Consider the following 21,511-nt stretch of genomic DNA (forward strand, 5'->3'; position numbering starts at 1 on the left):
AGATTCCATCACAAGGCTTGGCTGAGGTCAAGATGGAATTAGCCAAGCTACAAGACATGTGGAGACGACCAACACGCCCGCACATCTAATGCATGTACTGTGGCGGAAACCACTTGCCGGCCGAGTGTCAAGAACCTAGGTCAAGACCTTGTGCTAACTGCGGTAGGTTCGGCCATGATGTTGCGCATTCTAGATTACCAAGAAGACTTCCATGCTCACAACCCTACGGCCAGCCTTATCTAGCGAACAAGCCGCAGTCATTCTTCGGAAGGGGAGCCCCATTGGCTCTTCCTGCGCCTAACGATATGAAACCAGCCGTCCCTAGAATGGACATAAATCCTACAGGCATTCCTAGACCGCCTGGTCCTTACGTGAGCCACCCACCAAGCGACGCTCCAGTATACTACGTGGAGGAAATGAATGATGAAGAGACCTACATATACCCTTACGTCTCACATGATGACAAGGGCAATGCGGTCCTCATGGATTATCGACCCGTGCCGGTGATGGCGTTAGGATGAGGACGAGGTAGAGGCCTAGGAGGGCAGCCACAGGATCCAGTCACGTGTTGGACTTGTGGTCACCCCGATCATGTCTCATCACGCTGCCCTGAAAGAGAGCAGCAAAACAGAGACAAGGCTGACCAAAGGTGCATGGAATGCAGAATCACCCATCTTTTCATGGATTGCCCAAAGCGGAAGCCGTACTCTAGCTCAGCCAACTTGCCATCTGTCCCATTGGGGCTGTTTGGTGTCGAAAACCCCGATGGGGAGGCCACACCTATTCCATTGCGGGTCATGACCCGAGCCCAAACAAAGCAGGCCACCATCTCTCTGCCAGGACCCAGTAATCTTGACGCAACCTCTGTAGGGAAGAAAAGCCATAGACGGAAAAAGAAGAGATCGGAAGCTAAAGTCGCACTAAAAACCGAGAGTGCTACGACTCTGCCTGCGGGAAAGAAGGCTTCAGACGCGGAGGCAGAGACTTCAGCCCCTAAGACGGCCGAAAAGGGAAGCACTAAGGTAGGGGAATACCCGCATCCGAAGCGACAATTAGAGGCCATAGAAAAGGTGAAGGAATGGGTGAAGGAGGCTCAAGAGCATCTCAAAGACGTTGAGCCCATCATAGAGGACGAGATTGATGACCTCTCCAGTGTAAGCATGCCAATATCACTGCCTCAACCTAAGTCGGCAGAAGAAACCGCGCCACAAGCAGTGCCGTTGAGACCAAGCCTAGACGCGATAGAGCCGCAGATCAGCCGCAGCCATTGGCCCGGACAATCTAGGTTAGGGGAAGGACAAGTATCTAACGATCTCTTGACCACGCTAGTGACCACCCCTGCAACACTTAGCCTAGGAGATCTACTTAGCAGCATCCTACCCTATGGCAAGATCTTAAGTAGTGGGTCGAAGGATCACAAGAGCACGTCACGGCACACCCTCAAGACCAGGATGCAGAAACGCAATTGCCAAGTTTGACGTTGCACTCCGTGCCTAAATCCTTGCACATCAACACCTTTTGGGAAGGCTCTAAGATGCAAGGGGTCTTGCCGGTCCTAGCCCTGGGTGACACAACAAGAAAGGGAATCATAGACACGGGAGCTGGGGTTAGTGTGCTTAGCTACGCAGTGCTTCAGACTTGGGGAAACCCACCTATCGAAGCTGCTAGGTTTAATGTCACGTTAGCAAACGGTATGAGAGTGAAGCCATTCGGAGTACTGAAGAATTGGCCAGTGAAGATCGCAGGTGTCCAGTTCTCTGTCGACTTTATAGTCATGAAAGGAGTGGACTACGATGTCCTATTAGGCCGACCCTGGATGCGCAACGCTAGAGTCATCGAAGATTGGGGTAACGGCTTGATCTTCCTTGGCAATAGAACGGACGCCATAAGAATAGAGATGGACACTTGGAAGACCTCACAGTCAACCTAGACGCCATCTCTGCTATGCTCAAGGGGAACACTCAGGTCAAGAAGCCCTATGGGCCCTTGACTAAGTATATCCCATGCCTAGGGGATGAGCGGGATTGGATGCACATTCTTGCTACAATCGACCTGCCATTCTCAGATCATGAGGCATATGAGCAGGCCATCAAAATGATTGGCAAGTCCAACGAAGCACTCTCTACACCAGTCTGCATGATGGCAGGAAGCCTCCATGGAAAGCCTAAGCATGTCACCTTCCACGTACCATCCAACAAAAGGGAACTCCAAGGTATACTGGATTACCTGACGGACCAGCTAGCTGGCAATCCAGCTGCAAATTTCAAACCACTCCAGGATCTCTTAGAGGATTCCAAGTGGCAATGGACTAGAGTGCACGATTTAAACCTCATGTATAACTGGGCCCTAGTTCTTGACCAACAGCATGAGACATACCAAACCCTAGGAGACGACGAGCAGTCGGATGACAAAGGTTCTAGCGACGAATACGAAGACTGTCAATCCTTCAGTGATGAGAGCGAGGGTGAAGTAGATACCATAGAATACGACACTAAAGGACAAGAAATTGAGCAAATACGAGTAGATGCCAAGCCGCAAAAAAGGTAGACCCTTAGAGTAGAGTGAGGAGTCATGCGCATGGAATGCCCAGCCAGAAACGACATCAATACTTAGGACTGAATCACCATCTGAACTGCGGCCACCAGGGGAGACCACCTCTTCCAGCAAAGATGGAGGGTTTGACTCTGAATCGGAAGTTAGTTCGGATAGTGATCCAGAGATCCCTAGGCTGTCCATGACTAGATGCACCAAGGGGGACCTACCCATCCACCTGATGTTGAGATATCGAGCTCCACTCATGATATGCCAGGGTGACCATTGTGCATTTATGTCACCGACTTGTTAGTTGCAAATGCGGTTCGTACACCGCCCATGAATAATAGCTAGATGACAGCTATCCTTATCTACTTTAGTTCGTGGCTCAGTTAGTATGCCACCTTAGTTAGTTGAGTTTGGTTTGAGACCTATATATAGGGTTCTTCTATTTCTATGTACCTGAGTTCTTTTTGGCTTACACAACTAAGAAGAGGAAAACTATTTTCAGCCTCCACCTTTGTGTGTATTCCCCCATTGTGTAAGTGAGAAAGCTACAAGTGAGACTCCTTCCTTCTCTCCCACAATCTTGACATGGTATCAGAGCTTGGTTCGTGGTAAGGAGCTCAAGGAAGCAAACCAACTTCGTGGCGTTCTGGTAAGAGGACCAGTGTTGCTTTCATTTCTCGAGTTTGGGAACAAGTCTCTGCAAGGTAGCACAGCCGAAAAGTGCAAGAGTGCATTGTCTCAGATTGAGACGCCCTTCGCGGTGTAGCAAGAGGGGAGTATATGCTGCGGGTGCGGGCTTTAGCCTTCAGTTGCCCAATTTTTTTGATTCGAGGCCACTTCGGGGCCCGTTTGGAGATGGAAGTTTTCTACACACACTCAGAAAAAGACCCTGTCTTTTGCTGTGCGACCACTATCCTACAGATCAGTGAAAAGTTACCGTAGAAATTGCATCGTATGCCTGTGCGCAAGGACATTGGGAGTTACAGAATCATCCTTGTTGTCTGCTGATGAAAAATTGTCACTAGGAAGTGACTATGTGGTCAAATACCACTTTCTTCAGTTTTGCAGATTCGCCCTTGTGAGGATGAAGCTGTGTTTTTTGTAGTGACAAAATTTTTTATAGTGTTCTGTAATGGTGTCTGATTCTCTTTCACATATTGTCACTGAAAAGCTTGACAAGAACAACTTCCAAGCATGGAAGTTTAGAATGACGAATTTCCTTGTGGGAAAAGGATATTGGAAATTTGTTGCAGGAAATGAAGAAGAACCAGTTCTTCCTAATGTTCCCAATCAACAGCAAATGCAGGCATTTAAAGGATGGCATGAGAGAGCCAGAAAAGTTATATACTAGCTATGTATCAGTATTTCAGACTCTATGATTGTGCATATTCAGGATGCAAGTACGCCAAAGGAGGCATGGGATACTTTGTCAAAAATGTATAGCACAAATACGCAAGCCAGGAGAATGCAGCTCAAGCAAGAGTTGCACAATGTGCAAAGAGAAAGTATGAGCATCAATGACTACCACATGAAGGTGAAGAAGATTGCAGATGCACTTGCTTCCATTGGGTCGTCAGTGGAAGATGATGATTTAGTTTCTATGACATTGAATGGTCTAGGAAAGGATTATACACAGTTTCAAACATCTATTTCCATCCGTGAAAGATTTCTTGATTTTGAGGAGTTGATTGCTCTTCTAATTTCTGAGGAGCAAAGAAATGGTGGTGCATCTTCTTCAAGAGGAACTTCAAAAGAAGCTGTCTTCTACTCAAATGCTGGAAGAGGTAGAGACAAAGGTAGAGGAGGTCGATCTGGAGGCCGTGGTAGAAATCAAAATATAGCAAACTCATGAAAACCAGTCCCATGGAAGAGGATGTGGTAACTCTAGAGGCAGGGGGAGCCAAAGAGGTCGTGGTGGATGGCAAAGAGGCCAAAATGCAAACAGCAATGTTGAATGCTACTACTGTGGTAAAATGAGTCGTATGGCTAAAGAGTGCTATAAAAAGCAGAATGACATCATGAATGGAAAATTGCAACAACGGAATTATGCATCTTCTAGTAGACAGGGTGATGACAGAAATGAGCATTTGTTTATGGTGCAGCACATGAACAATTCTGTGACAAGTGCAGAAGAAAGCAACGATGTATGGTATGTTGACTCAGGTGCATCAAACCACATGACAGGTCATGCAAAATGGATGGAGGATGCAAGGAAAATGGAAAAACCAGGATTTGTCAAATGGTTGAGCAGGGCTTGGAGGTCAGATTCAATCCTCATGGATGCTTTGTTGTGGATATGAAAAATAAAGGTCGCTTGATAGCAAAAGGAAAGAAGAAGGGCAGAATGTTTACGTTGGATGCAGACATGCCTGAATTGAGTGCAGCAATGTTTGCACATGTGACCGGTGTAGTTGCAGATATTGATATCTGGCATAAACGCATTGGTCATGTTAATGTACAGTGACTTAAATCAATGGAGGCCCAAAATATTGTTGCAGGATTGCCTAAATTCAAGGTTGCAGAAATGCATAAGGTATGTGAAGCCTCTCAATTTGGAAAAGAGGCAAGGAAACCATTTCCTAGACATGTTCAAGAGAGTAAGAAGCCATTGGAATTAATCCACTCTGATGTGTGGACTACTAAAGCTGCATCTATTGGAGGTTGTCATTATCTTGTCACTTTTATTGATGACTATAACAGAAAAGTTTGGGTGTATTTTATGAAAAAGAAAAGTGAAGTGTTTGGGCATTTCAAAACTCTTAAAGCTATGGTTGAAAAAGAAACAGGCTTGCAAATAAAATGCCTAAGGTCAGATGGAGGGAGAGAGTACCTCTCAAATGAGTTTGCAAGGTTCCTGCAGGAGCATGGCATAAAGCAACAATATTCATGCAGTCATACCCCACAACAAAATGGAATTGCAGAAAGGAAAAACAGGCATATTGGAGAGGTATTTCATGCCATGCTCAATGAAAAAGACATGCCAGATTTTTACCAGGCTGAAGCAGTTGCTACAGCAGTCTACATAATGAATAGGACTCCCACTGCAGCAATACATGGCATGACTCTAGAGGAGAGGTATACTAGTAGAAAACCAGATATTTCTCATTTGAAAATTTTTTGTTGCATTGCCTATGTTCATGTGCCACATGAGTTGAGATCCAAGTTGGATCCAAAAGCTAAGAAGTGCATCTTTATTGGCTACTCTTTGCAGCAGAAAGGGTATAGATGCTATAACCCTTCTACTCGTAAGTTTACAGTGAGTAGAGATGTTGTTTTTGATGAGATGAGTAGCTGGTATAAACCAGTAAATGTGATTGATGATGTAGATGCACAAAATGGTAATGTTGCATAGAATTCACAGTAGCAGTCACAAGATATTAGTGGACCCGGAGTGTCCTCTAGCAGTGGTTCACATTCTTCGCCATGGACAGGCAGGTTGAGATCAGGAGAATCTTCTCAAAGCAATGCAGATAGTGGTATGCAGATATCACGAAAAGGAAAAGAGAAGGTAGATCAGCCCATGTTTGATGTGAATGCAGGTCACTCTTATGTGGATGGTGAATCCAGTGGCTCCGAACAGAGCATTGATGATGAGTTGGGTATTCCTTCTGTTGTTACACCTGGAGTAAGGAAATCCAGGGATGTTTTGAGAGCATCTGGAAGTGAGCCTACTTTGCGTAGGTCTACCAGAGCTAGGTATCCTGTGGATAGGCTGAAATATGATGGTTTTATAGCCATTCACTATGCCTATATAGTCAAAGTGATACAGGAACCAGAACCCACTTCTTTTTAGCAAGCCATGGGAAAAGAAAAATGGGAGAAAGCCATGGATGAAGAAATGAATGCCTTGGAAGCAAATGCTACATGGGCATTGGTACCTTTGCCTAAAGATAAGAATGCAATTGGTTGTAAGTGGGTTTATAAGGTGAAGCACAATGCAGATGGTTCTGTGAACAGATACAAGGCAAGATTAGTAGTCAAGGGGTATGCACAAACATATGGCATTGATTATGAAGAAACATTCAGTCCCGTTGCAAGGATGGCAACCGTAAGAGCAGTCATTGATATGGTTGCATCAAAGCGATGGTCTTTACATCAGATGGATGTAAAGAATGCCTTCTTGCATGGTGATTTGCAAGAAGAGGTCTATATGGAGCAGCCACCAGGTTATGTGCATGCTGTTCATCTTGAGTTTGTTTTCAGGTTGAAGAAAGCCTTGTATGGCTTGAAGCAAGCACCTAGAGCATGGTCTGACAAGATAGGACAGTATCTTGTCACTATTGGCTTTTAGATTTTCAAGGCAGATTTCTCACTTTATGTGAGAAAAATAGAGAAAGGTATTATGCTACTTGTCATTTATGTTGATGATTTGATTATCACAGGTGATAGTGATGAAGATATCCTTCATGTGAAAATGCTATTGAAGCAGAAGTTTGAGATGAAGGATTTGGGAGAGCTGCGTTATTTCTTGGGCATTGAGGTGATTAGGTCACCAAGTGGGATATGGCTCTTGCAGAGGCAGTATGGATTGGACATGCTGTCCAAATATAGGATGACAGACTGTAAGCCTATTTCAATTCCTTTGGAGCAGAATGTGAAGCTGAGCGCAGATGCAGGTGAGCTTCTCGAAGACCCTACTATGTATAAACGCATAGTAGGAAGTTTGATTTATATGACTATTACCAGGCCAAATTTGAGCTATGCTGTTGGATTGGTAAGTCAGTTTATGCAGGCTCCAAGGAAACCACATTTGGATGCGGCTAGACGCATACTCAAGTATGTGAAGTCCACATTGCAGTATGGACTATTTTATGAGACTTGGGTTCAGATACAGTTGCATGGATACACTGATGCTGATTGGGCTGATAGTATTTCCGATAGACGATCTACCAGTGGATATGTGTTCTCTTTTGGGAGTGCTGCAGTCACTTGGAGCAGCAAGAAACAGCCTACAGTTGCCTTGTCGAGCACAGAGGCTGAGTACAGGGGTGCAGCAATGGTTGCATGTGAGGTAGCTTGGTTGCATAAGCTACTTTATGATATGCATCAGCCTACAGATGGGCCAGTTGTCATTTATTGTGACAACATGAGTAGTATACACTTGGCAAATAACCCAATCTATCATGCTAGAACAAAGCACATTGAAGTGCATTATCACTATGTGCGGGAGAGGGTTTTACTAGGTCTTATTGATCTAGTTTATGTTAGCACAGAGGATCAGGTAGCTGACATATTCACGAAGGCATTGGGTGCAGAGAAGCTGCACAAGTTCAGAGACCTACTTGGTGTGCAGGAATTAGGATTGAGCTCGAGGGGGAGTGTTGAGATATCGAGCTCCACTCGTGATATGCCAGGGTGACCGTTGTGCATTTATGTCACCGACTTGTTAGTTGCAAATGCGGTTTGTACACCGCCCATGAATAATAGCTAGATGACAGCTATCCTTATCTACTTTAGTTCGTGGCTCAGTTAGTATGCCACCTTAGTTAGTTGAGTTGGGTTTGAGACCCATATATAGGGTTCTTGTATTTCTATGTACCTGAGTTCTTTTTGGCTTACACAAGTAAGAAGAGGAAAATTGTTTTCAGCCTCCACCTTTGTGTGTATTCTCCCATTGTGTAAGTGAGAAAGCTACAAGTGAGACTCCTTCCTTCTCTCCCACAATCTTGACACCTGAGCTGCAGACGGTTAAGGCAGGAAAAGGCAAAGCAACCCAGGGATACACGATCAGAAGAACAGCGGAAGACGTAGGACCTCCCTAAACACTTCACCAAATTCAAAAAAGGGGATAGGGTAGTAGTTCTGTTAGGTGCCAAACGTCAAGGCCAGACGAGTGAACCAATCGATGGACCAGCCAAAGTCAAGGAGGTAGACTTAGCCCAGGAAGGGGAAACACCCCGACCAGTGTTCATTGCCGACGACTTGACTGGTGAAGAAGAAACAAGTCTTGTCGCTCTCTTGCGAGAGTATATAGATGTGTTTGCCTGGTCCTTAGAGGAGCTACAGGGGGTAGATCCGAGTGTTGTGACTCACAACATACCCATGATGTCGGATGTAACGCCGGTCAAGCAGCGAGCATACCCTATGAATTCAAAACACTCTCATGCTGTCAAAGAGGAAATTGGCAAGCTGATGAGAGCTGGATTCATTTACAAAATTGAGCACACAGACTGGGTATCACCCATAGTCATTGTGATGAAGAAGAACGGAAAAATCCGAGTGTGTCTCAATTACAAGAAGGTGAACACTGCTACGAAGAGAGACAACTATCCATTTCCGGACACCGAGCACATGCTTGAGAGGGTGGCAGGCAAGGAAGCCTATAGTTTTATGGATGGCTTCTCAGGGTACAACCAGGTACAAGTGCATCCTGCGGACACGCCTTTGCCATTGAGTGGGGCGTCTTCCTATAGATAGTCATGCCCTTCGGGTTGACCAATACCCCCTCCACTTTTCAACGTCTCATGTGCACTATCTTTAAGGACATGCTTCGCAAGGAGTTAGAGGTCTTTGTCAATGACCTGTGTGTCCATTCGACCTGGATCGAGCACTTAGACAAACTCTGCGTAATCTTTGAATGGTGTCGCTTATATCGTCTCTCCTTGAACCCCTTGAAGTGTCAGTTTTGGGTAAAGCATGGATTCATCTTAGGACACGTGGTGTTGAAGAACGGCATTGCCACTGACTTCTCAAAGGTCAAGGTTATTGTTGGCCTTCCACCCCCAATTAATTACAAGGGAGTTCAATGCTTCTTAGGCCATACAGGATACTATCGGTGGTTTGTACTGAACTATGCACTGATCACCAGACCATTGTACAAGCTGTTGATTGTCTTCGAGTGGACTGAGGCATGCCAACGAGCGTACGAAGAATTGAAAAAGGCTCTAACAACAACTCCAATTCTACGAGCCCCAGATTGGACCATTACCTTTCACGTGCACATCGATGCTTCTAAGTTTGCCGTGGGGGCAGTGCTGTGTCAACCTGGTGAGCACAACTTAGATTATCCAGTGAGCTTTGCTAGCAGACAACTCACTGAGATGGAGATGAATTACTTGACAACAGAAAGGGAGGGATTAGCCATGGTATTCGCTGTGAAGAAATTCTGGCATTATCTATTGGCCACGCCCTTCATCTTTTTCGTGGACCATCAAGCCCTGCTCTATTTAGTAAACAAACCTTGTGCTACAGGGCACATAGCTCGATGGCTCCTCCTACTTCTAGAGTTCGATTTCTCCGTGGTAGTACAAAAGGGAAAACAGCATTACATTGATCACATGTCACGCATACCCACAGGTGAAGTCGCTGGACAAGGCATCATTGACGAGTTACCTGATGCCCACTTATTCCACCTGTCTAGCGAGAGAGACTTATTTAAGGCTGATCTAACACCATATTGGGTGGATGACATAGTCAAAGTGCTTGAGCATGGACTACCTGAGTGACCAATAGAAAAAGCCTGACTTGGGCGCTTGATCCTGAAAATCCAGCCCTACCAGCTGATTGCAGGCCAACCCTATAGGCTGGGGCAAGACGGATTGCTATGTAGGTGCGTGTGTGAGCATGAGATGCACGATGTGCTCTCGGAGGCGCACAGCGGCATTGCGGGAGGACACTTTAGCGAAGACTCGACGGCACGGAAGGTGTTGTAGTCTCAACTATGGTGCCCCACACTTTTTCGCGATGCCAAGCGATTCGTCAAGCATTGTGATGAGTGCCAACGGACAAAAGTCCCAATTCGTAAAGATCAAATGGAGTTGACCCCAATTATTGCTCGCCAACCCTTTGAAAAATGGGGAATTGACTTCAAAGAACCCATCAGTCCTGCGGCACAGTACTCACAAGCCAAGTACATCATGGTGGCCACAGATTACCTCACGAAACGGGCAAAGGCAAGAGCCACACGAAAAAACGATGCTAGGATGACTGCCAATTTCTTATGGGAGCAAGTGATCTCGCGCTTCGGTTGCCCCATCGAACTGGTTAGCGACCAAGGCACACACTTCATCAACGAAGTGATAGCACACCTCCTATCCACCTTTCTCATCATCCATCGCAAATCCTCACCATACTACCCTCAGGCTAATGGCCAAGAAGAATCAACTAACAAGATTCTTATCAATGTCCTGACTAAAGTAGTTTGAGCCTCACGCAGCGACTAGGACAACAAGCTGATGGCAACCTTATGGGCCTACCACACAGCTTACAAAATGGCTATCGGCCAAACCCCCTTTAGGCTCACCTACGGGACTGAGACAATTCTACCATTAGAATTCTTCGTTCCTAGCCTGAGAATAGCACTTCAAGAACGATGGGAAGGGAAGGAGGCATGGACGCAACGCCTGGTCGAGCTTGAACGCTTATCAGAGACTCGTCTTCTAGCCACCCATGCGCTTATCTGTGAGAAAGCCCGACGCAAGAGCTGGTTTGACAAGCATGTCAAGCAGCGCGAGTTTGAATAGGGTGACTTAGTGCTCCTTTACTCAGTTAAAGGGCATAAGCAAAAAATGAAATTCAGAGGTCTCGGACCCTTCAAGGTTTGTGCAATCAGCCAAACCGGCAATGTCGAGCATGAGACACTAGACGGTGAGGGAATGGGCTTCTTCAATGGCAGTCGTGTCAAGAAGTACTACCCTTCCACGCATCCTTGGCATGAGCCACCATTGTTAGAATCGTCGGTCAAAGTACGGGTAGCTACAATCACTGAAAGCAATGAAGAGGATGAGGAAACCGTGGAACCCACTTACCTCCGTGTCACAGTCACTGCCAAGCAAACATGCGTTTTCAACACCTTGATCGACGAGGGAGCAGACTTCAATGTCTTAACCCACAATCATTGGATCCAACTTGGTAAACCACTACTTCAATCCACAACTGTCAAATTAAACCCATATGGGGCTCAATCATACGCACTTGTCGCCGTTTCTATCGAGTCTGAGATTGTTCCAATGCTTTTTTATGTGTTGCCAAGTGCTACAGATGCAGGCACGGAGTCACTGCTGGGGCGAACCTTCAAAAAGCAGACTCACTGCAATGTTGATTATAAGTCGCAGCGCATCCACCTAGCAATATGCAACGTGCGCATTGTCACAACTTTCAACAAGGGCTGCGCGACACCATCAGCGTCTGCAAAGCCACTAGTAGAAACAGCCGTAGGCAAGACTAAGGAGGGGGGTAGTGCGCGGCTGCCACTCCCCGACTTCCATAAACTGCAGCCCGTAGCGACAAAAGCGAAGGCCCAACAGCCTCGCTTCCAATGGGTGCCTAAATAGCCGCAACAATCGCCTAGGAATCGATGCACCTATCCTCATAAGTCCTAGATCTCTAAACCTAGGAGGCCAAGACGCAATCACAGGAAGAGCCACGTGATTAAGCAAAGATGGGTCCCTAAAGCCTTCTTGCATGCGCAAGGCTACTATGAGGGAAATACCTCACTGTGGATCCCTAAGGCCCCCACAGCCAAAGGCACTATTCATACGCCACCCTCAAGCTTGATCAGCCCACGTCCCGCAACACCTCAAAACCATAAGCTGTAGTGCTCTCCAGAGCCCCAGCCATTTGACTCATCTACGCTTCGGCCCAAGAAAGTCGCACAAACCTATCGGCCCAAGCAATAGCCACCGTCACACGAAGCATCATCCGACCAAGTCAATTCGATGCCGAGCAACACCGAGCCATCAAAACGGTAGAGTATGATCCCACTTACATCGCGCCCACCTCGTATAGAGTGTTAACCACTCTTCGGGGCTGACGAGCATATCAAGGGGCATCCCTACCTTGACCACCTCTTAACAGAGGAAGAACTCCACATTGCGAGTCGAGTCAACTCTGGTGACTTCCTCAGAGATGTTCTCACATACATCATGCACGTAGGAATTCGACCCTTTGATTTGGACCGCGCAGCTGAACTGGAATACAATCCAAATTTCTATACTTGGCTCCTTCACAAGTAACTCCTACCCCAACATGCCGAAAGCCCTTAACCTTTTGACCCTCAATCCTAGGAAGGATTCTTTTCAAGGTGGAAGGGGAGGGGGTAAGGTAAAATGAATCAGATAAGAAATGAATCAAAAGGGATATAGTAAAGTAAAGTTAGTGAAAAGCATAAGCATGTAGTATGAAAAAAAAAACAGACGGGGTAGGAAAATGGGCAAGAAAAACTTTGAAGTAAAGGGAAAAAGTCCAAGTCTAAAAAGGAAAATCTACATAGCTTCCTGAGGAATTCATTCAAAAAGCATAGAGTTTTTCTTTTCTCGCAATCAGCGAATTGATATGTGGAAAATACTAATGAAAGTTACGATTTATGGCAGGAGCATAAAATGTCGCAGCAAGACCGTGCCCATCGACTCCCATTCACAGACGAGGAAAGGGAGCAATACCGCATCCATCTAGAGAACCGCACCTTCAGCCAGCTCAAATTCCGAACCATCCACAACATAGAAGTTGTGGTGGCCAAGAAGGAAGCAGCCAGGAGGGTGGTGGAACAATGCAACCTCGCGAAGTATCTCAAAAAGTTCTCGCAGGATCCGGACCACCTGAAGTGCGTGGAGTTTCTCAGAACATACAACCCGGATCAAGAATTTGGTATTGTAACAGTGGGCAAAGAAGAGGCAAAACAGGTACAGGTCCAATTAGACCCAGCTTTGGTGGAGAAGGCTTTGGGATTGGTACCAAAGATGGAGAGGAAACAAAAAAGGGATGTTTATGCCATGCTGAAAATGAAGAAGGAAGATGTGCTTACTAATGACGGCATAAGCATCCAGGATATCCCTGATGCAGAAGCCAGGATGCAGGCCAAGCTGATACATGTGCTCTTCTCCAGCCAGCGTTACAATTCCTTGATACAACGAATTAGCATACCGGTGTTGGAGAATGTAGCAGCCCATACCCTAGATGAAGTAGATTGGAATGGGTACGTGCAAAAAACGATTGATCAAGCGGCCAAAGCGTTGGCCCTAGGAAGTGTACTAGCAGGAGGAGAATCTCCGGCTTCTAAAGTTACAGAAAGAAAGAAAGCCTCCTCCAAAGCCTCCTTCATCAGGTATGGAGGTGTCTTGACTGCGCTCATCCAAGAGGCAGTGAAGGAAGCACAGGAGGCAGAAGAAGGAGAAGGAGAAACATCAGAGAGGTCGCCTCCTCACCAGGACAAGGATAGGTCCACCGACAGAACTGAAACAGAAGAAGAAGGGGAGGGACAGACAAGCAAAAAGACAACCAAGAGACCCAAGAAGAAGACAACGCAGAGAAAGAAGAAGGATGACGAAGGCAGAAAGAAGGAGAGAGAAGACTTGGAAAGGGCAAAGAAAGAGTCCCTAAAAGAGGCCAAGGAGAGAGAAAGGACGAAGAGACAGGAGGAGGAGAAGGAAAAAGAAGAATTGCAGAAAGCAAAGAAGGCGTCGAAACAAGAAGCAGAGGAGAAGAAAAAGAGGGAAAAAGAAGAAAAAGGGAAGAAAAAGGAAGAGCAGAGAAAAGCGGAGGAGGAAAGGAAAAGGAAGGCGGATGAGGAAAAGGAAGAGCTACGAAGGAAGGAGGAGGAGGACCTGGCGAAAGCCACACACCGGTCCATCGAGCAACAGAGCCAAACAGATGAATTGAGGAGCTTGAGCCTGCGTAGAGAAGAGGGACCAGGGTCTAGCACACAGGTGCCGGAGTTTATGCCACCTCCAGTCCTTGAGGACAAGGGCAAGGCCCCGAATCATCCAATTCCTACCCTCCTGGTGCCTTCCGCTGAACCCACCACCATCACCCCTAGCATCCCGACCAGTGCCGACGTGTCAAACTTCGTAGCGTGGATGCAGTACTTTATCAACAAAGAGATGGGCCAGGGACCGAGCACAGAAACCATGGCCACAGGACAAAAGAGGCCAGCTACGGATGCGGAATCCAGGCAAGAGCCCAAAAGGCAGAAGGTAGAAGCCTCAACCTCGCCCATCCACACAACGATGACGCCATCGGCTAATTACGACGAATACGTCGCCGAGCTGCTCTCCCAATTGGAGAAAGCTAAGGAGGAATGCAAGATAGCCGTGGGCTGAGTTGGCAGCTGAGAAGGAATTAGTGGCCACCTTTCAGCTGGATAAAATGAGAATGATAGCCATGCAGCAAAGGGAGATCGCAGATCTCAAACAAGAAATGAAGGCTAAGGATGAAAGGGAGGAGCACTAGAGACAGCAGCTCAAAAATGAGACACAGGAGCTAGTAAAAATTCAAAGAGAGCACAAGCTCCTGATAGTGTAATACCAGGAGCTTGCTGTGAAATTTGCTCAGGTTGATGCGCTTGTGGGTGGCTGACCTGAATGCCAGGGATGAAGAGAGACAACAAGGCATAAAAAAACAGCAAGAGGAAATCGAGCGCCTGACAAATCAGCTAAACTCTGAAAAAGAAGAGCAAGAGAGGCTAGTCAGGGAGTTGGAAGACCACGAGCAGAAACTTATGATACTAACCCTAAAGCAAGGAGAGGGCTCGGAAGAAATGAATAAAAGAGCAAAGGAGTGGGCTGCGCACAATGAAAAGAGGGTGAAGACACTGGCGCGGCACCTTGCTTTGGCAGAGAAGGAGAAAATCATCGTAGAGAGCAAGGCAGAAGCAACCCAAATGGCCTTCAACACTCAATAGAAGGCCTTCCTCGACACCATCCTGGACACCACCCATGCAACGTCAGAAGAGTCATTAGAGGTGACACAGAGAAAGCTCGGCATGGCGCGGAGAGCCCTACATGTTGGATTGTAGATGCCACCCTTATCTGCAGAGGTTAGGCTGAGTGTGGATGAGCAACAAAAATACCTATTGTTGGCCAGCCTAACCCCCTAGGAAATCGACACCCTCGAATTCGAGGAAGAAGTAGCACAAGCAGAACGGCAGGGGGAGGAAGCAGAACTAGAAATCAACATGAACCGATTCAGGGAGGATATAGTCCCACAACCCCCCTCACCGCAGTCTCAAGAGCCACCACAAGAGGACCCATCTGCGGAAAGAAAAGTCGCCTCTAGGGAAAGATGCAAAAAGCTGGTAGAGGAAGCCAGGAAGCAGCTGAGAGTTGCTATCATCTCTCAAGCCAAAGCGAACCACTACCACACTTGGTTCAAAGAGAGTGAGAAACAAGGGAGAGCGATGTGTGTCGATCCCTCTACCCATAGGGTAAAGTCTCAACTCCGCCCCCCTAAAATGACACTAGTTGGGTTCTAATGATGACATGCTAGGATAGTCAACGTTTGACCACATAAGAGCCACACTCATGCTTGTTGACCCAATTAGGGGTCTCCCATGTCACATTCAAATCCTCAAAGAAGTCCCATGGTGTGTAATAAGAAATCAATTTAACGGCCTTCCTTTGGCTTCTAAATAGTTAACCTCAACTGTAGAGGGGATACATAGTCCTTAAGAAGATCTGGAAAGTCTTGTGGTTCTCTCTCAGTATAAATTGAGCATCCAATGGGGGGAATTCTTAAACTTAACTAGATACTTCTGTAATACCTTACCTAACCTTGGAGTATTGTCTTGATGGTGTAAAATTCTTTTAGTCACAAGGAACCCTTATGTTTCTTCTATGTCAAGTAAATCTTCTTTGATTGATTCCATTGGAGGTTCTCCAATATAGGGACGTAGCAAACTTATATGGAAAGCATTATGAATATTCCAATGACTTGGTAGATCCAAACAAAAAAGTCACATAGTTTATCTTATATGTGATCTTGAAAGGGCCATAATAGCAATTAGAAAGCTTAACCACTTTACCCTTTTGACCTTTTTGCTTCTTCAAGCGACCCTTCTCAAACTTGAGAATAGCATACTGTCCCAACTTGAGATCTAACTTATGACGATGCTTATCAGCTTCACGTTTATGCTTCTCTTGTGTCCTTTGGATAGTAGCTTTACTTGAGTGAAAGCTGTATCAATGTCTCTAACAAACTCATCTACTGCAAAGATCTTATCCTTTGTAAGAAGAATGGGTTGTAACTGAGGCTTGCCATAGATGATCTCAAAGGGTGCCTTACCAGTACTAGAGTGCACCGTGTTATTGTATGCAAACTCTACTAAACGCAAATACTTTTCCCATTCTCTTTGATTATCGGAGACATAGGATTTTAATAGGTCCAGAAGAGTAGAACTAGCACTTTCACTCTGCACATCCATTTGAGGATGAAAAGAGGATGAAAATTTTAACTAAGTCCCAAGGTTCTCGAAGAGAGCTTGCCAAAAGAGGCTAGTCATGCAGGGATCTCAATCACTTATAATGGACTTAGGAATGCCATGATGCTTGAAAATATGAGCAATGAATAGCTTAGCCATATGATTGGCTTTGATTGTCTTTTACAATGGTAAAAAGTGAGCTTGCTTACTGAATCTATCAATGATAGTCCATATTGCATCATGGCCTGCTTTTGTGCGAGAAAGCTCCATGATAAAGTCCATGGCTATACTTTCCCAAGGCTCATTGGGAATAATTAATGGCTTCAGTAGACCAAGTCGTTTATGCCTATCATAGTTTACTTTTTGGTATATCTTGCACTCGCGGACATATCTTTCAATGTCAACTCTAAGAATGGGCCAAAAGAAATATATTTCCAATGCTTGAGTAGTGGGTAGAATACCCCTATGTCCAGCATATGGAGATGCATGTGCTTCGTTCATTACCTTGTGTCCCAATGGTAATGCTATACAAATTGCTTGATGATGACATAAATAACCATCTCGAATCGAGTAAAGTTTAATTGACTGACCTGAGTTAAGCTGATCCCATATGGTTAAGAATTCGGGATCATTTGCATATATTTTGGGTAAATCCATAAACTCATTATGATAAACAGTTGTGATTGCATTCACTCAAGGTCGCCGTGATAGAGCATCTGCTACCACATTCTTAGTTCCAAATGTGTGAAGGATTTGAAAACGAAACATAGATAAAAAATTGCCCAACGCATCTATTTCTCTGAAAGCTTCTTTTGAGTGAGGAAGTATCTTAGACTTTGGGGATCTCTTTTAATAACAAAATCTCCACCAAGTAAATAGTGTTTCTATACTTGAAGAGCATGTACCACCGTCATAGGCTCATTCTCATATATTGGATCATGTAGCTCATGGTCCTTGAGGCGCCAGCTCTCAAATGCTACTGCATAATGCTCTTGGGTAAGCACCGCTCCAATGCAATCCCAAAAGCATCGCAGTGAGCTTCAAAAGGTTTTTGAAGATCCAGAACTATGAGAACTAGTTCTTGAGTCACAAGAAACTTAATTCTTTCAAAGGCTTGTAGTTGCCTTGATCCCCAATGAAAAGGCATTCGCTTCTAAGTAAGGTCATGTAGAGAAGATGCAACATATGCAAAACCTTGTATGAACCTCCTGTAGTAAGAACATAGGCCCAAGAAACTTCTAACTTCATGTACAAAAGTAGATGTAGGCCATTCAACAATGGCTCGAATCTTCTCGGGATCCATTCTCACCAAATTATGAGAAACAATATTGCCTAAGTAATGAATTTCTGAAAGGAAAAATTCACTCTTCTTAGCATTGACATGTAGTCTATGCTTATGAAGCTATTGAAAAACAGTAGATATATGTTTTCTATTATCTTCTTCACACTGTGAAAATATTAGAATGTCATCAAAGAAGACATCTGTTAACTTTGAGTGAGGTCTAAAATTTCTCTCTGTCATTCGATTGAATGTGGCGGGTGCATTAGTCAAACCAAATGGCATGACTAAGAACTCATATAGTCCAAACATTGGACAAAAAGTTGTCTTATGAACATCTTTAAGTGCTATCCGTATCTGGAGATAGCCGCTCTTGAGATCAATGCGACTAAAGATACTAGCCCCTTACAACTTATCTAAGATATCATCTATCCTTGGGATAGGAAAATGATTCTTGATTGTGATCTTGTTCAAAGATCTATAGTCTATCCACATATGGAAAGAATTTTCCTTCTTTTGAACAAGTAAGACTGGAGAGCAGTATGGAGAAGAGCTAGCTTAAACTAACCCTTTTTCCAACAGTTCCTTTACTTGTTTTAGGATCTCCTCTAGCTAACTTGCACTTACTCAATAAGGCGGTTGGTTAGGTGGTGAACTTCTTGGAAAAACATCAATTGTGTGATCTTCCAAGCGCTTAGGAGGTAACTCTCCTAAGAGTGAATCACTAAAACAATCTTCATATTGCTTAACAAAATCATGTCTGGCTTGATTAATTAAAGAGAGGGATTCCTTTAAAGTCAGAAACTTTGAAGTATTAGTTGGTATTGTGTGTTCATTAGAGGCATCAAGTGCCCTTGAACTATTACCTTCTTTTGACTCTCTCACAAAAATCATATATGCAGAAATAGCTTTCTTCATTTCTTTAGAAATGCTAACATGACTAACCATTGGCACATGCCAATCTCCAACATCAGCAATGCATACTATGTTCTAACCCTTGAATTGAAATGCAAGGGTATTCTTAACAAAATCGGGAAGAGGTCTAATCTTGTAATGCCAAGGCATGCCTAAGATAACATCGCAGTTACCTATGTGTGCAAGTAGAAACGATTCTTGGTCACGGTAATCTCCAAATCTAAGATTCAACTTCCCTTGAATAGGAGCAAAATTGGTTGTAAGTCCTTCAAATGTTGATCCAATTGGTGTTCCCAATCGATCCGGTGGAATTTGTAGCCTTTAAACAGTATCTGCTGACACAAAACTATCTATTTACCATGGATCAAAGAGTATCAAAACTCGTTGATTTTTTAGTGTCCCCCAATCCTTTAAGACTTGTCTGAGACTTAGAAGCATTAGTTGGTAATGTGTGTTCATTAGAGGCATCAAGTGACCTTGAATCATTAGCTTCTTTTGATCCTCTCACCAAAATCATGTACGGAGAAATGGTATTCTTCGTTTCTTTAAAAATGCTAACATGACTAAGTATTGGCACAAGCCAATCTCCAGCATCAGCACTGCATACTTTGTTCCAACCCTTGAATTGAAATCCAAGGGTCTTCTTAACAAAATCAGAAAGAGATCTAATCTTGTAATCCCAATGCATGCCTAAGATAACATCACAGTAGAAAAGATTCTTGGTCACGGTAATCCCCAATTCTAAGATTCAAATTACCCTAGATAAGAGTAGAATTGGTTGTAAGTCCTTCAAATGCCGTGAACCTGATCCAATTGGTGTTCCCAATTGATCCGGTGGAATTTGTAGCCTTTTAGCACTATCTGCTGACACAAAATTATCTATGGACCATGGATCAAAGAGTATCAAAACTCGTTGATTGTTGAGTGTCCCCCAACCCTTTAAGACTTGTCTCTTCATCTCATTCGAATGAGTGTTAGCTTGCACATCTGGAATACAATTTGAGGATGGCATAGGAGGATCTTTAATCACATTTGCTTCCTTCCTTTTGTGAGGACAATCAGGCTTCATATGCCCTAACTCACCACAAAGAAAGCACCTTCCTTCCTCTTTGTACTTTTGTATCTCAGAGGATGAGAGATACTTGCGCTCTTCTTGTTACCCTCTGGCTTTTAATATTGGTCATGGGTAAAGGTAGGTCTTCTTTGATTAGTCATGTCTCTTGGTTGATCATAGAGATGCTCTTTTCTAGCTCTATAAGAACTCATCTCCAACTTTTGAGAAATACCATGTCTATGCAAACTTTTAGCTATGATGGCAGACTCCATCATGCAAGATAAGGTTTCACGTGGATACACCTTCATGGTTCTGTGTAAATGAGGGAGTAGGCCAGCTTCAAACTCCCTTTTCTTCTCTTCATCGTTGATCTCCATGAAAGGAGTAACCTTGAGAAGAGTAGACCAACACTTTTCCACATAACTAGTGACCTTTTCATGCTCTTTCTGGCCTAGCCAATCCCACTCCTTCTTGACATCATTCTCAAAATCGGGAGGCAAGAACTGAGCATAAAACTTATTCTTGAACTTTTCCCAAGTCGTAGGTTTCCTTCCCTCCAAAATGAGAGCCAACCACCAATTGCTAGGCAGTGCCTTTCAAGTGCATGCCTACATGCCTGAGCTTGGACTTTTCTGAGAAATTACCATCAGAAAAAGAAACTTCAAATTTCCTAACAAAGGCTAACGCCTTAGTAGGATCTCTCTTACTGGAGTAAGAGTGAAACTTTATGTCCTTATCCCCAGACTTGAAAGTCTTAGTCTTCTTAAGCTTGCTCCTCTTCTAGTCCCTCTTTGTCCGTTTGTGGATTGCATGAGACTTAGAACCAAGAGAGTAGGAACTAGAAGTTGATGATGAGGAGGAGGAACTTGAGTAATCATGGGAGTAGCTAGTTGCTAAGGGAGATGACTCCCTCCTTATCCGCCTCACTCGAGGTGAGCTCTTTTTACTCTTCTTGACCCGAGATTCCATCTTTCTTCTAGGAAGCTTCTCAGAAATTGGATGCTTTGCATCTTCACCATCAATTGGTGCAATGGTGTTTCCTCCAGTATCACCATCTTTTGGAGGATTCGGTCCTTCATAAGTAGCTTCTTCCCTTGCCCTTAAGTTGTCAATCAATTGACATACTTCGAGAATCTCCAACAAGCTATGATACTCTGTCAATTGAGCCTATAATTGCTAACTTGTAGGTGCTTCATCAATTGCTATCTTTACCTTCTTCTTGCAAGGATCGCCTTTACTTGAGAAAAGCAAAGGGACTTGCTCTGATAGCACTATTATAAGATCTGAGATATATGCTCCACTTTCTTATATACTTAAAATATATGGTGAATATTATGTTATCGCAAAGAGAGAACAGATGATAAAAAAGAAATATGTAGAGAGCCTCCTCTTTTATAAGCTTTCAAGATCTTCTCTTTTTGGAGAGAGACTTGAGTGCCAAGATTGGAAAGGTTGACCTTCATGTAGGATGTGGTTGTTTCAAGACATACTTTGTAGCACAAATTTCGAGATATCTCTCTGTGAGTTGCTCGCATGAAAAAACGTCTGACACAAAAGTTGTAGATCTCATTGCTTTTTATAACGTTAGTGG

This window comes from Lygodium microphyllum, chromosome 5, assembly GCF_053477565.2.
Source record: "Lygodium microphyllum isolate KBCC chromosome 5, Lygodium_microphyllum_v1.1.10, whole genome shotgun sequence".
NCBI lineage: Eukaryota > Viridiplantae > Streptophyta > Polypodiopsida > Schizaeales > Lygodiaceae > Lygodium > Lygodium microphyllum.